General features: G+C 40.1%; 1 protein-coding gene across 1 annotated transcript in view; it reads left to right on the forward strand.

The window, feature by feature from the left end:
* The first annotated feature begins 2,701 nt into the window (after window positions 1–2,701).
* The window catches only part of SEC61G (SEC61 translocon subunit gamma), a 200,379-nt gene continuing 185,778 nt past the window's right edge, over window positions 2,702–17,302 (forward strand). The window contains exon 1 of the mRNA XM_064366664.1: window positions 2,702–2,706. The gene's annotated coding sequence lies outside the window, so the exon portion shown is untranslated. The remainder of the gene's footprint in view (window positions 2,707–17,302) is intronic.

Genomic DNA, 17,302 nt, shown 5'->3' on the forward strand with positions numbered 1-17,302 from the left:
AACTTGTGCATGCTTCGCGAAGTTCTCGTGTTGTGCTTTTCAGCTCCATCAATTCACTTATATTCCTCTCTAAATTGTCCATTCTCGTTAACATTTCGTCAAACCTTTTTTCAAGGTTCTTAGTTTCTTTGCATTGGGTTAGAACAAGTTCTTTTAATTCACAGAAGTTTCTTATCACCCACCTTTTGAAACCTGCTTCTGTTATTGGAACACACTCGTTCTCCATTAAGCCTTGTTCCGTTACTGAAGAGGAATTGTGATCCCCTGTAGAGGGAGAGGCATTCTGATTTTGAGTATTCTCTGCCTTTTTAGGCTGGTTTCTTCCCTTCATTATATATTTATCCCTCTGTCGTCTTTGTAATTACCAACTTTCTAACTAGGTCTCTGAGCGGACGTCCAACTTGTTGATTCCCAGCGCCGAAATCTGAGCAATCCACTGCGCTGGCCAAAACAGCCGTGTTAAGATTGATGGTGCTTTTCTGCCCAGGAATCTCCGGACTCTGCACCAAGAACTGCCGTGCTAAGGTGCCGGCAAAACTGCCGTGCAGGCCACAAGAGTCATGCTGGCGACCCGTGGGGCTCCTCCACTGGGAATCTCTTGGTCCGTGAGCAACAAATATTCGTCTGAAAGTGTGGCGTCCTCTTGTTCTCTGTGCTTTCACTGGGAGGTACAAGCCGGAGCTGCTAGTGATCAGCCATCTTGGATCTCTCTTGCTCTCTTTCTTTATGTAGAAACCAAAATGTGAATTAAATCTCATTCTTTTTACTCAAAATTTTTCATATTTCAAATTTTCCTGCTTTATAAAATTGTTCAGATTCTTCAACATGGCATTTGAGACATTCCCACTATTTAGCCATAATTAATTTCAGAATGTTTTTCTCCTTTCTTTGGGCTCATAGCATATTTTATTCTGTGTATTATTGTATAAAGTTTTATCACAGTTGCATTCCTAAGTCTTTGCCCATCGACTTTCACTCCATGCCATTTCTCTGCCTAATCACAATCTTACTGAAGTCTAAAAATCACTTTCTAACAACCTTTATTTTCTATAGTGCTTATCCAGATGCTGAAGTGTTTTCCTGTTTTGTTTTGTTTTTCTGAGACAGAGTTTTGCTCTTGTCACCCAGACTGGAGTGCAATGGTGCGATCTGAGCTCACTGCAAGCTCTGCCTCCTGGGTTCAAGTGATTCTCCCACCTCAGCCTCCTGAGTAGCTGGGATTACAGGCATACACCACCATGCCCAGTTAATTTTGTATTTTTAGTAGAGGCGAGGTTTCTCCATGTTGGTCAGGCTGGTCTCGAACTACTGACCTCAGGTAATCTGCCCTCCCCAGCCTCCCAAAGTGCTGGGATTACAGGTGTGAGCCACCGCTCCCTGCCCAAAATATTTTTCTTATATTGAACTTAGTGCTGTAGCAATCTATTTGCTGTGAAGCTATTGTTTAGGCCAATTACCGAATTCTATGTATCAATAGTAATTATCATTGTTTCCATTTGCATTTCAGAAAAATCCTATTTAATGAACATTGCCGAATAAAATCTCTCAACCTTACATATTAAAACTATTATGATATAAAGGAATTTGAATTATGTTACATTTTCTCCAAACCTTTACTGAATTCCTATTGTGTTCAAACTAGGAGCAACTGTTTTGCTTAAAACTCATTCACTTAAAGGTAATTAGCTTTTAGGATAATGGTACATTTATTTAAAATTTATATTTACCCTATACTGTATTTATAACTTTTATTTTATATATAACAGAATTGCTTTAGCCCACTTTTAAACTTTTTAAAAATTTAACTATTTATATTTTTCTAACCTCTGAACATTTCAAAGATATTTCAGCCAGTTTCTAAGGGTATTGTCACTTATGATTTGGATTTTGAAAATTAGTAAACAGATTTTAATTGTTGTCACATTACAGTCTTGGTTTAACTGTTTAAAAGTATGTTCGCTAAAGCAGATTTACAAGAAAAAAACAGACAAACCCATTCAAAAGTGGGTGAAGGATATGAACAGACATTTTTCAAAAGAAGACATTTATGAGGCTAACAAACATGAAAAAATGCTCATCATCACTGGTCATTAAAGAAACGCAAATCAAAACCACACTGAGATCCCATTTCACAACAGTTAGAATGCAGTCATTAAAAAATCTAGAGACAACAGATTCTGGAGAGGATGTGGAGAAATAGGAACACTTTTACACGTTGGTGGGAGTGTAAATTAGTTCAACCATTATGGAAGACAGTGTGGCAATTCCTCAAGGACCTAGAAATAGAGATTCCACTTGACTCAGCAATCCCGTTACTGGGCATATACCCAAAGGACTACAAATCATTCTTATAAAGACACAGGCACATGTATGTTCATTGCAGCACTGTTTACAATAGCAAAGACTTGGAACCAACCCAAATGCCCATCAATGATAGACTGGATAAAGAAAATGTGGCATATATACACCATGGAATACTATGCAGCCATAAAAAATGATGAGTTTGTGTCTTTTGTAGGGACTTGGATGAATCTGGAAACCATCATTCTCAACAAACTGACACAAGAACTGAAAACCAAATGCTGCATGTTCTCACTCATAGGTGGGTGTTGAACAATGAGAACACATGGACACAGGGAGAGGAACATCACACACAGGGGTATATTGGGGGGCCAGGGAGGGATAGTGGAGTATGGGGAGGTTGGGGAGGGATAACACTGGGAGAAGTGGCTGATGTAGGTGATGGGGGGATGGAGGCAGCAAACCACCATGGCATGTGTGTACCTATGCAATAGTCCTGCAAGATCTGTACATGTACCCCAGAACTTAAAGTACAATTAAAAAATAAAATAAAATAAAATGAATAAATAAATTTTTTAAAAATTATGTTCACATCCTTTGATGTGACTTTTTTATGATTCGCACACTTTAGAACCTTTCTAGAATTAAGAAAAACCTCTTAAATTTTTTTCAATTTTAAAGTCACTCAAATTTTTTTTTACATTTTAAAGTCACTCAACATTTAAAAAAAATTTTAAAGTCACTCTTAATTTTTTTACCTTTCTAAATAGATATTTGTAAAATCTACCATAGCTTATGTATGATTTATTAAATCATGTCTTTTGAATATTTTGGAATATTTTGAGGAGTGTTTAGAACCTTCCTACATTATGCAAAATAATAACCAATAAAACTATGCTTCTTGTTTGATTTAATTCTCTCTTCATTGTTAGCATTGTCAGCACTCTGTCGCCCAGGCTGGAATGCAGTGGCGTGATCTCAGCTCACTGCAACCACTGCCTCCCGGGTGCAGGTGCTTCTCCTGCCTTAGCCTCCTGAGTAGTTGGGATTACAGGAGTGCGTCATCCCATCTGGCTGGTTTTTGTATTTTTAGTAGAGACAGGGTTTCACCATGTTGGTCAGGCTGGTCTTGAACTCCTGACCTCATGATCTGCCTGCCTCAGCATCCCAAAGTGCTGGGATTACAGGCGTGAGCCACTGTGCCTGGCCTTCCTTCTTGTTTTACTTTTCTTAGTGTTGTCCTAGAGTTTGCGATGTACATTTACAACTAATCCCAGTCCAATCTCAAGTAACACTATACTGCTGTACTGGTGATATGAATCCCCTATAATAACAAAATCATCCTAATTCTCCCAACAATTATTTGACTGTGTATGCTTACATATATATATGTGTGTACATAAGCATACACACACCCACACACACACACGTAAGCGTACGTGTGTTATCTGTTGGAGCAATTAAGATTAAGAAAAAGAAAAGTTTTTATTTTACCTTCACTTATTTCTTCTCTGATTCTCTTCCATTTTTTATGTAGTCCTGAATTTCTGACCTTTATCATTTTCCTTCTCTCTAAAAAATTTATTTTTTTTATTTTTTATTTATTTATTTATTTTGAGACATAGTCTCACTCTGTCACCAGGTGCCAGGCTGGAGTACAGTGGCATGACCTCGGCTCACTGCAACCTCTGCCTCCCAGGTTCAAGCAATTCTTCTGCCTCAGCCTCCCGAGTAGCTGAGACTACAGGCGCGCACCACCACGCCCAGCTAATTTTTTTGTATTTTTAGTAGGCCACCATGTTGGCCAGGATGGTCTCAATCTCTTGACCTCGTGATCCGCCCGCCTCAGCCTCCCAAAGTCCTGGGACTACAGGCGTGAGCCACCGCGCCCGGCCTATTTTTAATATTTCTTGCAACAGTTACTAGCAACAAATTCCCTCAGTTTTTTGTTTGTCTGAGAAAGTCTTTATTTTTCCTTCATTTTTGAAGGGCGACTTCACGACATATAGAATTCTGGGTTTGTGAGTTTTTTTATCTCAACATTTGAAATAGTTGACTCCATTTTCTTTGTGTTTCTGAGAAGTTGAATGTAATTCTTAACGTTTGCTCCTGTTCCCACACTTTTCTTTTTCTCTTTGCTTTTTCAGTTTTGGCAGTTTCTACTGAAGAAACTTCAAGCTCAGAGATTCTTTCCTCAGCCATATTCAGTTGACCGGTAAGCCTAGCAAAGGCATTCTTGATTTCTTTTATAGTAACTTTGGTCTTTAGCATTTCTCTTTAGTTCTTGCTCAGAATTTTCATCTCCCTTCTTACAAGCCCATCTGTTCTTGCATGCCATGTACTGTATCCATTAGAGCCCCTAACATGTTAATTACAGTTGTTTTAAATCCCTGATCTGGTCATTCCAACACCCCTGCCATATCTGACTCTGGTTCTGATGCATGCTTTCTCTTCAAACTGTGTTTTTATCTTGTAGTATGTCTTGTAACTTTTTCTTGATAGTGGGACATAATATCCCAGGTAAAAGGAACTGCTGCAAGAAGTCCTTTAGTCATGCAGTGGTAAGGTGTGGGGTGAGGAAAAGCATTCTAGAGTCTCGGGAGTAGCCCTCAGTCCCTGGTGAGCCTGTGTCCTCGGACTGTGAACTTACAAGTGCTTCTCAGTTTTTCCACGTGAGAAAGAGACTGCTAGAGTGGGCAGGAGTTGTGTATTTCTCTTTCCCCAGGTTGGTTAGGCTCTGATAAAAACCCAGCAGGCTGGGCCCAGTGGCTCACACCTGCAGTCCCAGTACCTTGGGAGGCTGAGGCGGGCAGATCACTTGAGCCCAGGAGTTCAGGACCAGGCTGGGCAACATGGTGAAAACCCCTCTCTACAAAAAAATACAAAAGTTATTGTAGAGCGGGGCATGGTGGCATCTGCCTGCAGTCCCAGCTACTTGGGAGGCTGAGGTGGGTGGGAGGATCACTTGAGTCCAGAAGGTTAAGGCTGCAGTGAGCTGTGATTGTGCCACTGCCCTCTGGCCTGCATGACAGAGCAAGACCTTGTCTCAAAATACAAACAAACACCCTCAGCAGGTTAGGCCACTGATAATCCAGTTTCTCCTGAGGGTTGACCTCGTTAAGAACAGAATGCTCCGGCCTATTTCATTTCCACTTTCTCCCTCCCCCTGCCAAAAGCAATGACTGGGGCCACGTCACATCCAGTCACTTTCTACCACACCTGCCTGTTCCACCACTCCAAAGGTAATCATGGCTCTGATTTTGTATTTTTTTTTTTTTTTTTTGCCATAGATTAATTTGTTTACTTTAGAACTTCATGTAAACAGAATCATACAATGTATACTCTTTTTTTTGCAAGGCAATATGTTTTTGAGATTCAGTCACGTGACTGCACGGGATCTTTTCATTTCCTTCTCAATGCCGCACACTGGCTGTTGAAGGTATGAATACCTCAAAGTTTGTTTATCCATTCCTGCTGATGGACACCTGGGCTGCTTCCAGTTTTTGCCTGTTATGACTAATGTTGCTATGAACACTTAGGTACAAGTCTTTTGTGATGGCATGTTTTTCTTTCTAGGAGTGGAATTGCTGGGACACAGGGTAGATGTATGTTTAGTTTAGCACAAAGCTTCAAGCCTTTTCCCAAAATGGTGGCCCCATTTTTACTGCCACCAGGAATACTTAAGAGTTCCAGTAATTGTCCTTTTATTTTAGCACTCCTAATACGTGGGTCGTGATATTTGATTGTGGTTTTCACTGGTATTTTCTTGACTACTAATGATTTTGAACACTTTCTCATGTTCTTATTTACCATTTGTATGTCTTCTTTTCTGAAATAGCTGTTCAAAGCCTTGATAACTTTACAGGCAGAAGTAACTTATTTAAAAAAGAAACTAACATATTTCATTAGATGCCATAATGTATAAAAAGCAATAGTTAAAAAAAAGAAGATTTAGTTATGTATAGCTAAATAAGAAATAGGCAATTAGATAAAGAAAATGACAGATTTAGTAATTATGAAAGCTGGTTTTTAAAATATATGTAATGGACAATTGTCTGCAAAATAAATGTAGAAGTAAAAACATAAGCATTAGAAGATACAGAATAAGAAGAATTTATAAAAATTACAAATGAGGAAGTGAACATAATCTACATTATATGGGAAATGGTTATAAGAATACTATGTACAAATGCATGCTAATAAACCTGAAATTTCAATTAAAAGATGACTTTCTGATGAATTAAAACTATCAAAACTAACACTTCAAAACCAGAAAAATGCCATTGACTATGAACACAAGAATGACAGTTTCAACTTTATCTGTTATGTGTAGGTCCTTTCTTATAAACACAGATTACATCAAAATTTCATGCAAATATTTGTCTTTTAACACAGAGAATTACTCCTGTTTCACCAGCCTTTGCAGACTTCGAACCCTTTCTACATCAGTTAAACTAGAATTAATCCAGTGCATTTTTTTTTTACACATATGACTTGGCACCTGTATTGCACAGTTTATTTTGCCAATTCTGTACCAACAGACGCATGGAGTTTCATGTAGCAGTTTTGCTGGTTTGGGGCTGAGTCAGAAGGGCATGTGGTGTGTCAGGCAGTCTGCTGTGCCAAGGTTTCCTGCACCTTCTGGCCACAGTTGGCAACAATGACCTGTCCCTTCCAGCTGATGCCGTTGGAAGGTTGGCAGAAGTGTAGGAACTATTAGGTCAAGGAGCTCCAGCTTCATGAATAGGACTCAGGCTTCTGGGCTCAGTGTTAGGAAGACCACCAATGTGAACACGTGTTAAAATGACCCTGGACTGTCTTTACTTTTCTGCTTGTAAAGAAACTTTCCCAGCAATAGAGACACATTTGAAGGACCTCCCCAAAATTCCTGCAGCTACTATAGGACTTTTCCTGCCAAGACCAGATGGAGAAGCCGATGTTGCTGGCGACCCACACTCAATGCAGCTTATGCTGAGGAGCAGGTGCGCTGTCAGGCTGAGGACCTGCAATTTTCCTGCATCAGATGGAGACACGTTATCCACATGCCTGTTATCCAAAGGGTGCTGCCATACAGCTGTGGGTCTGCTCAGGTCTCTGTCAGGAGAATTCAGTAGAACTGGTCTGAGGAAAGGGTGTTTTGTGAAAGTTAGAATGAGGGTTTCTGGGGCGGGCACGGTGGCTCACGCCTGTAATCCCAGCACTTTGGGAGGCCGAGGCGGGTGGATCACGAGGTCAAGAGATCGAGACCATCCTGGTCAACATGGTGAAACCCCGTCTCTACTAAAAATACAAAAAATCAGCTGGGCATGGTGGTGCGTGCCTGTAATCCCAGCTACTCAGGAGGCTGAGGCAGGAGAATTGCCTGAACCCGGGAGGCGGAGGTTGCGGTGAGCCGAGATCGCGCCATTGCACTCCAGCCTGGGTAACAAGAGCGAAACTCCGTCTCAAAAAAAAAAAAAAAAAAAAAAAAAAAAAAGAGAGAAAGAGAATGAGGGTTTCTGCCTCTAGAATGATGTAATTTTAGGGAAAGAGGTGATGGACTGGGGGACCAAGCCCTTTTTCAACACTGTCAACTCCATCACAAATCCAAAGCATCCCTGCTTTGAAGTAAACTCAGGTCCAGCTGAAGTGACCAATGACCCATAAAGGCATTCCAATAGGTAAAAAGATAAGACAAAAGGCTAGTGTCATGGTATCCATTGTAACACCCTCTAGACATGTCCCCTAAGGCTACCCTCTTGACATAACCATCCCTGACAGAAGCTAACCTTCACCAAAGCTCTATTAAACTGAACTAGGAATATGATAATATGGGAGAATCCATATCAGTACTGGAAACATTTCAGGAAATATAAGGAAACTCTCTCAATACAGAACAGCTTAAGCAAATTGAGCAAAGAACCAGTAATTATTTTTAAAATATTGCTTAGTAAGTGAGTGGAAAATACCCTCAGGAGACCCTCCTTAGAACTTCTAGCAGTGAACTGGAGATGCAGGGCACATGGGCAGTGATAGATCGATTTTTGCAGGGCAAATCTTGATCTTATCAACGTTTTGTAGAAGGGCTTCAGGTGCTGGAGATCAACTAGAAGGAAGAATCTGCAAAAAGAAGAAAGGAGAAAGAAAGAAAAAAGAGAGAGAGAAAGAAAGAGGAAGGAAGGAAGGAAGGAAGGGAAAAAAACGAAACAATAATTTGAAGGTTGAGAAAAAAAAATCTCAGCCCAAATGCATGAGCCCAAGCTTTCCATTTTGGGGCATGCACTAAAATCATGTGTGAATTAATGGGAATATGTGTCCATGAACATAAAATCATAAGTGAAAGAATGTGGGCCGGGCGCGGTGGTTCACGCCTGTAATCCCAGCACTTTGGGAGGCCGAGGCGGGTGGATCACGAGGTCAAGAGATCGAGACCATCCTGGTCAACATGGTGAAACCCCGTTTCTACTAAAAACACAAAAAATTAGCTGGGCATGGTGGCGCGTGCCTGTAATCCCAGCTACTCAGGAGGCTGAGGCAGGAGAATTGCCTGAACCCAGGAGGCAGAGGTTGCGGTGACCCGAGATCACGCCATTGCACTACAGCCTGGGTAACAAGAGCGAAACTCCGTCTCAAAAAAAAAGAATGCAAAGTGGAGGAGAGCAAGGGGATAAGTTCTAATGGCAGTGGAGGTAATTTTAGGAGCAGACACAATAGAACTCAGTAGACAAAGCACAGGGATTTCAATGGAAATAGCACAAAGAGTTAGCTCATATTAACAAAACGTAGTGAATTTATAATTGAATTAAGACATTCGCTAACTCTTACGTAGCACAATATAGCATCAAAATAAAAATAAAACTCTTAAAAACATAAGAAGAAATTGATAAAATCTTACTTGCAATTTGCTACTCCACAATTTTTCTTATTTCTTTATGCATAAACAATAATAAATTAGGACAGAGAGAATTTGAAAAATACAATCGATAAGCTTGCTTTCATAGACATAATTAGAATTTTGTGGTGATGAGCAAATGTTTATCTACGGACTTGCAAATATACATTAAATATTTATAAAAACAATCAAAATTCTTAATGAATTTTAAAATATAGAAGTATTCCTAGTTACGTTTAATGACAACCAAAAAATCTACGTATCAATTACAAAAGTTAGCCTATAACAAAATCCAATCACAAATTTTAAAATAAAAATACCATCTACAGCAATAACTATCATATATAAACATTAAGTAAAAAGCAAAATTAAAACTCTCCTTCCAGACTATTTAGAAAGTAACTACTATAAAAATACTTACTATCCAACATAGTTAGATGTAAGAAGTATGTTTTAGTAATTATTTTATTTTATTTTATTTTTTTGATACTGTGTTGCCCAGGATGTAGTGCAAAGGCACAGTCTTGGCTCACTGCAGTCTCTGACTCCCAGGTTCAGGCAACTCTTCTGCCTCAGCTGCCTGAGTAGCTGGGATTACAGGCGCCCACCACCACACCCAGCTAAGTTTTGTATTTTTAGTAGGGACGGGGTTTCACCATGTTGGTGAAAGGCTGGTCTCTAACTCTTGACCTCAAGTGATTCACCCACCTCAGCCTTCCGAAGTGTTGGGATTACAGGTGTGAGACACCATGTCCAACTAGCAATCTTTTTATTTTTAAGGGAATAAATATAAACAATTAGTGTGCATCTCAAGAAGTGAAAAAAAAGTGAAATCAACCAAAGGAAATTTGGTTAAAAGAATTAAAATGACAAAAGAGAAAGTAATTAATCTTAAAGGAAAAATTGAACAAAATAAATAGAACTCATAAATTTTTGGCCCAGGGTGGGAGTCTATCAGGTATCTAGATCACAAACTTACCTACAAAGTAATTTTTTTTGTGGGGGGCTCCGGGGCACATGTGCAAATCCTGCATCCTGCAGGATTGCTGCATAGATACATACATCACATGGTGGTTTGCTGTCTCCATCCCCTACTCCCCCCTGTCGCCTACATTAGGCATTTCTCCTGGTGTTATCCCTCCCCATCCTCCCCTCCGCACCTTGCTGTCCCTCTCCTTCCCTCCCCTCCACCCCCAATCTAGCCCTGTTAGTCTTGTTTCCCCCGCTGTGTCCATGTGTTCTCATTGTTCACCACCCACCTATGAGTGAAAGCATGAGGTGTTTGGTTTTCTGTTCTTGTTTCAGTTTGCTGAGAATGATGGTTTCTAGATTCATCCATGTCTCTACAAAGGACACGAACTTGTCATTTTTTATGGCTGCATAGTATTCCATGGTGTATATGTACCACATTTTTTTTGTCCAGTCTATCATCGATGGGCATTTGGGTTGGTTCCAGGTCTTTGCTATCATAAACAGCACCACAACGAACATATGTGCACATGTGTCTTTATAATAGAATGATTTTATACTCCTTTGGGTATATACCCAGTAATGGGATTGCTGGGTCAAATGGAATTTCTATTTCTAGGTCCTTGAGGAATCGCCACCCTGTCTTCCACAATGGTTGAACTAATTTACACTCCCACCAACAGTGTAAAAGTGTCCCTATTTCTCCATATCATCTCCAGCATCTGTTGTCTCCAGATTTTTTAATGATCACCATTCTACCTGGCATGAGATGGTATCCCAATGTGGTTTTGATTTGCATTTCTCTAATGACCAATGATGATGAGGATTTTTTCATATTTTTTTGGCCACATATTTGTCTTCTTTTGAAAAGTGTCTGTTCATATCCTTTGCTCACTTTTGAATGGGTTTGTTTTTTTCTTGTAAATCTGCTTTAGTTCTTTGTAGATTCTGGATATTAGCCCTTTGTCTGATGGGTAGATTGCAAAAATTTGTTCCCATTCTGTTGGTTGCTAGTTTACTCTAATAATTGTTTCTTTTGCTGTGCAGAAACTCTTAAGTTTAATTAGGTCCCATTTGTCTATTTTGGCTTTTGTTGCCATTGCTTTTGGTATTTTAGTCATGAAGTCCTTGCCTGTGCCTATGTCCTGAATGGTTTTGCCTAGGTTTTCTTCTAGGGTTTTTATGGTGTTAGTTCTTATGCTTAAATCTTTAATCCATCTGATGTTAATTTTTGTATAAGGTGTAAGGAAGGGGTCCAGTTTCAGCTTCCTGCATATGGCTAGCCAGTTTTCCCAACACTATTTATTAATCAGGGAATCCTTTCCCCATTGCTTGTTTCTGTCAGGTTTGTCAAAGATCAGATGGTTGTAGATGTGTGTTGTTGCTTCTGAGGCTTCTGTTTTGTTCCATTGGTCTATATTTCTGTTTTGGTACCAGTACCATGCTGTTTTGATTACTGTATGCTTGGAGTATAGTTTGAAGTCAGGTAGCATGATGCCTCCAGCTTTGTTCTTTTTGCTTAGTATTGTCTTGGCTATGCGGACTCTCTTTTGGTTCCATGTGAAGTTTAATGTGGTTTTTTCCAGTTCTGTGAAGAAGGTCAATAGTAGCTTGATGGGGATAGCATTGAATCTATAAATTACTTTGGGCAGTATGGCCGTTTTCACAATATTGATTCTTCCTAACCAGGAGCATGAAATGTTTTTCCATCTGTTTATGTTCTCTCTTATTTCCTTGATCAGTGGTTTGTAGTTCTTGAAGAGATCTTTTACATCCTTTGTTAGTTGTATTCCTAGGTAGTTTATTCTCTTTGTAGCAACTGTGACTGGGAGTTTGCTCATGATTTGGCTCCCTATTTGTCTGTTATTGGTGTATAGGAATGCTTGTGATTTCTGCACATTGATTTTGTATCCTGAGACTTTGCTGAAGCTGCTTATCAGCTTAAGGAGGTTTTGGGCTGAGACGATGGGGGTCTTCTAAATATATGATCATGTTGACTGAAAATAGGGACAATTTGACTTTTTCTTTTCCTAATTGAATGCCCTTTATTTCTTTTTCTTGCCTAATTGCTCTGGCTAGAACTTCCAATACTATATTGAATAGGAGTGGTGAGAGAGGGCATCCTTGTCTAGTGCCAGTTTTTAAAGGGAATGCTTCTATTTTTTGCCCATTCAGTATGATATTGGCTGTTGGTTTGTCATAAATAGCTTTTATTATTTTGAGATACAGTCCATTGATACCTATTATTAAGAGTTTTTAGCATAAAGTGCTGTTGAATTTTGTTGAAGGCCTTCTGTACATCTATTGAGATAATCATATGTTTTTGTCTTTGGTTCTGTTTATGCATTACGTTTATAGATTTGCATATGTTGAACCAGCTTTGCATCCCTGGGATGAAACCTACTTGATCATGATGGATAAGCTTTTTGATGTGCTGTTGAATTCGGTTTGCGAGTATTTTATTGATTATTTTTGCATCAATGTTCATCATGGATATTGACCTGTAGTTTTCTTTTTTAGTTCTGTCTTTGCCAGATTTTGGTATCAGGATGATGTTGGCCTCATAGGAAGAGTTAGGGAGGATTCTCTCTTTTTGTATTGTTTGGAATAGTTTCAACAGGAATGGTACCAGCTCCTCTTTGTATGTCTGGTAGAATTCAGCTATGAACCCATCTGGACCTGGACTTTTCTTGGTTGGTAGGCTATTAATTGCTGCCTCAACTTCTGACCTTGTTATTGGTCTATTCAGGGTTTCAACTTCTTCTTGCCTTAGTCTTGGGAGGGTGCAAGTGCCCAGGAATTTATCCATTTCTCCATATTTACTGGTTTATGTGCATAGAGCTGTTTGTAGTAATCTCTGGTGGTAGTTTGTATTTCCAAGGAATCAGTGGTGATCTCTCATTTATCTTTTTTTACTGCATCTATTTTATTCTTCTCTCTTTTCTTTTTTATTAGTCTAGCTAGCAGTCTACTTTGTTGATCTTTCCAAAAAAAACCAGCTCTTGAATTTGTTGATTTTTTGAAGGGTTTTTTGTGTCTCTATCTCCTTCAGTTCTGCTCTGATCTTAGTTATTTCTTGTCTTCTGCTTGCTTTTGAGTTTTTTTAATCTTGCTCCTTTAGCTCTTTCAATTTTGATGACAGTATGTCAATTTTAGATCTTTCCTTGTTTCTTATGTGGGCATTTGTTGCTATACATTTCCCTGTAGACACTGCTTTAAATGTGTCCCATAGGATCTGGTAAGCTGTGTCTTCATTCTTGTTGGTTTCGAAGAATATATTTATTTCTGCCTTCACTTCATTGTTTATCCATTCATCATTCAGGAGCAAGTTGTTCAGTTTCCTTGTGATTGTGTGGTTTTGAGTCCTTTTCTTAATACTGAGTTCTAATCTGATTGCACTGTGTTCTGAGAGACTGTTATGATTTCTGTTCTTTTGCATTTGCTGAGGAGTGATTTACTTCCAATTATGTGGTCAATTTTGGAGTAAGTGCAATGTAGTGCTGACAAGAATGTATATGCTGTGGATTTGGGGTGGAGAATTCTGTAAATGTCTATTAGATCTGCTTGTTCCAAATCTGCATTCAAGTCCTGGATATCCTTGTTGACTTTCTGTCTCTTTGATCTGTCCAATATTGTCAGTGGAGTGTTAAAGTCTCCCACTATTATTATGTGGGAGTCTAAGTATCTTTGTAGGTTGCTAAGAACTTGCTTTATGTATCTGGGTGCTCCTGTATTGAGTGCATATATATTTAGGATAGTTAGCTTTTCTTGTTGCATTGATCCTTTTACCATTATATAATGCTCTTCTTTGTCTCTTTTGATCTTTGTTGGTTTAAAGTCCATTTTATCAGATACTAGGATTGCTACCCCTGCTTTTTTTTGCTCACCATTTGCTTGGCAAATCTTCCATCCCTTTATTTTGAGTCTATGTGAGTCTTTGGATGTGAGATGGGTCTCCTGAATACAGCACACTGATGGGTCTTGACTTTCTATCCAGTTTGCCAGTCTGTGTCTTTTGATTGGGGCATTTAAGCCATTTACTTTCAACATTAATATTGTTATGTTTGAATTTGATCCTGCCATTTTGTTACTGGCTGGTTGTTTTGCCTGTTAACTGACATGCCTCCTTCATTGCATCATTATTCTTTACCATTTGGTACATTTTTGCAGTGGCTGGTACTGGTTGTTCCTTTCCATGTTTAGTACTTCCTTCAGTAGCTCCTGTAAGGCAGGTCTTGTAGCAACGAAATCTCTCAGCAATTGCTTGTCCATAAAGGATTTTATTTCTCCTTCACTTATGAAGCTTAGTTTGGCTGGATATGAGATCCTAGGTTGAAAGTTCTTTTCTTTAAGGATGTTGAATATTGGCCCCCACTCCCTTCTAGCTTGTAGGGTTTCTGCCGAGAGGTCCACTGTGAGTTTGATGGTCTTTCCTTTGTGGGTGACTCGACCTTTCTCTCTTGCTGCCCTTAGCATTTTTTTTTTTTTTTGAGACGGAGTTTCACTCTTGTTACCCAGGCTGGAGTGCAATGGCTCGATCTCAGCTCACCGCAACCTCCGCCTCCTAGGTTCAGGCAATTCTCCTGCCTCAGCCTCCTGAGTAGCTGGGATTACAGGCACACACAACCATGCCCAGCTAATTTTTTGTATTTTTAGTAGAGACGGGGTTTCATCATATTGACCAGGATGGTCTCGATCTCTTGACCTCGTGATCCACCCACCTCCGCCTCCCAAATTGCTGGGATTACAGGCTTCAGCCACTGCACCCGGCCTGCCCTTAGCATTTTTTCCCCTCATTTTAACCCTGATGCTTCTAACGATTATGTGCCTTGGGGTTGCTCTTCTTGAGGAATATCTTTGTGGTGTTCTCTGTATTTCCTGGATTTGAATGTTGGCCTGCCTTGTTAGGTTGGGAAAGTTCTCTTGGATGATATCTTGAAGAGTGTTTTCCAGCTTGGATTCATTCTCGCCGTCACATTCACGTACACCTATCAAACGTAGATTAGGTCTTTTCACAAAATACCATAGTTCTTTGAGGCTTTGTTCATTTTTTTCACTCTTTTTCCTCTAATCTTGCCTTCTCATTTTATTTCATTGATTTGATCTTCTATCTCTGATATCCTTTCTTCTGCTTGATTGATTCAGCTATTGAAACTTGTGCATGCCTCGTGAAGTTCTCATGCTGTGTTTTTCAGCTCCATCAAGTCGTTTATGTTCTTCTCTAAACTGGTTATTCTAGTTAGCATTTTGTCTAACCTTTTTTCAAGGTTCTTAGTTTCTTTGCATTGGGTTAGAACATGGTCTAACTCAGAGAAGTGTGTTATTACCCACCTTCTGAAGCCTACTTCTGTCAATTCGTCAAACTCGTTCTCTGTCTTTTTTTGTTCCCTTCATGGTAAACTCCTTACCATCACAACTCCTGTGATCCCTGGGAGGAGAAGAGGTGTTCTGTTCTTTGACGGTTTCATCCTTTTTGTGCTGCTTTTTTTTCCCCCGCTTTTTTTTCCCCCCATCTTCATGGATTTATCTCCCTTTAATCTTTGAAGTTGGTGATTTCAGGAGGAGTCTCTGAGTGGACGTTTTTTCTGCTGAGGTTGGAGCTATATCTTTTTTGGCCTGACTGGCCTCTATGGCTCAGTCAGGTGGTTAGGTGGGTGATCCTTCCCCAGAGTTTGCTTGCAGGTGAGATTGGCCCTGCCTTCTCAATCGGGTCTCTCCCAGAGCTCGATCTTCCTGGTTGGGGTCAGACTGGCGTTATTTGCTGCCAAGCTCTCTAGCGAGGGCTTCAGTTTGAGTTCTGTGGAGGTGGGGCCTGCCAGACCTTATGGTCTATTTCCCTGCTTTCAACTCTGCCTCCCTCTGTGGGATGTCCATCCCGCTGGCATTAGTCCAAACTTCCACCTGGGTCTGTGTGACAACTTGCCACGCCCTGTGGGAGCCACTGCTCTCATGGACCGTGGGTTGTCGGAGGGATCAGGTAAGCACAGGATCTGAATCAGAGCACTGAGGGGGTGAGGTCCCCCCTGACCCTCTGAGCCAGCTGCACGTTTCAGGTGGGGACGTGCCCCCTGTCTCAATTTCCCCCCTGGGTGACTTTCGCCCTGTGGCTTCTTCCCTGGGCTATTTTCAGGGCCCTATCAGTCCCACCGAAACAAACCCGGCGCCTCGTTTGGAATTGTAAAGTCCTGTAGCCCTGTGCGTCTCATGGGCTGGGAGCTGCATTCCGGTGTCGCCTTCTCACGGCCATCTTGGCGCCCCTCCCCACGAGGTAAGTTTAAAAGACATTCCCCAAGTTCCCACCCCAGCAAATCCTGATTGCCCATTCAGAGCTGAAAGCTTATTTTAAACAAAACTCTAGAACTGATGCTGATGTGTGTCTTACATGATAGTAAATATGAACCTCCTCTAAATGGAAAAAAACTCAATGTACCTATTATTACTTTATTGTAATTATTCTATGTTATTGCCCTTATTTTATTATGTATGAATTCCTTACATTTATAATACATCTATAAAGCCAAACACATTTAATAAGTAAATAGCACTCTCTAGAAAATCATTCTGTCATAGAGTGGCTGGTAATGCTTTGCTGAAGCTAGAATGCTGTGGTTGAAATTCAATGTTGGAAAACTATATTTTGCATTTTACATTTTGCTTTCTTAACTCTTACATTTGAGCATGCACGACCATCATACAAGGCTTCTTCATTATCATTTTAACCACTGTTACACTATTTAGATGTAATCATCAACTTAGTAGTGCACTTCAAAATGCATTATCACTTTTTTTAAAATCCCATTTATAAAAACTGTTCATTGCCTATTTCCCTACTGCTAAAACATGTTCCAGCCTGGCACAAAGATGGATAAATTCTGCATCGGCACAGCAAAGGCACAGACTCTCCGTTCTTGTGGCCTGCTGATGCTGGCCTGCCCTGCATGATAACTCGGTTTTCTCACTCCACTGTTCTACTTCAGTGACTTCAAAATGTCCCTCAGTACAATGTGCTGTAATACCATCTGGCCTGTACTTGCCTCAAGGGCAGTGTCCTGCATTAAGTTCGCCTCTGCTCTTTCATCATTAGCACACAACAATTAGAGCAACACGTTTCACCAGTGCAATAAGGAAGGCTCATAAAGTCAAACCAGGATCTCAACCGAG

This window comes from Aotus nancymaae, unplaced genomic scaffold (genome assembly GCF_030222135.1).
Source record: "Aotus nancymaae isolate 86718 unplaced genomic scaffold, 86718_ANA_hifiasm-v0.15.2.pri h1tg000065l, whole genome shotgun sequence".
Classification (NCBI taxonomy): domain Eukaryota; kingdom Metazoa; phylum Chordata; class Mammalia; order Primates; family Aotidae; genus Aotus; species Aotus nancymaae.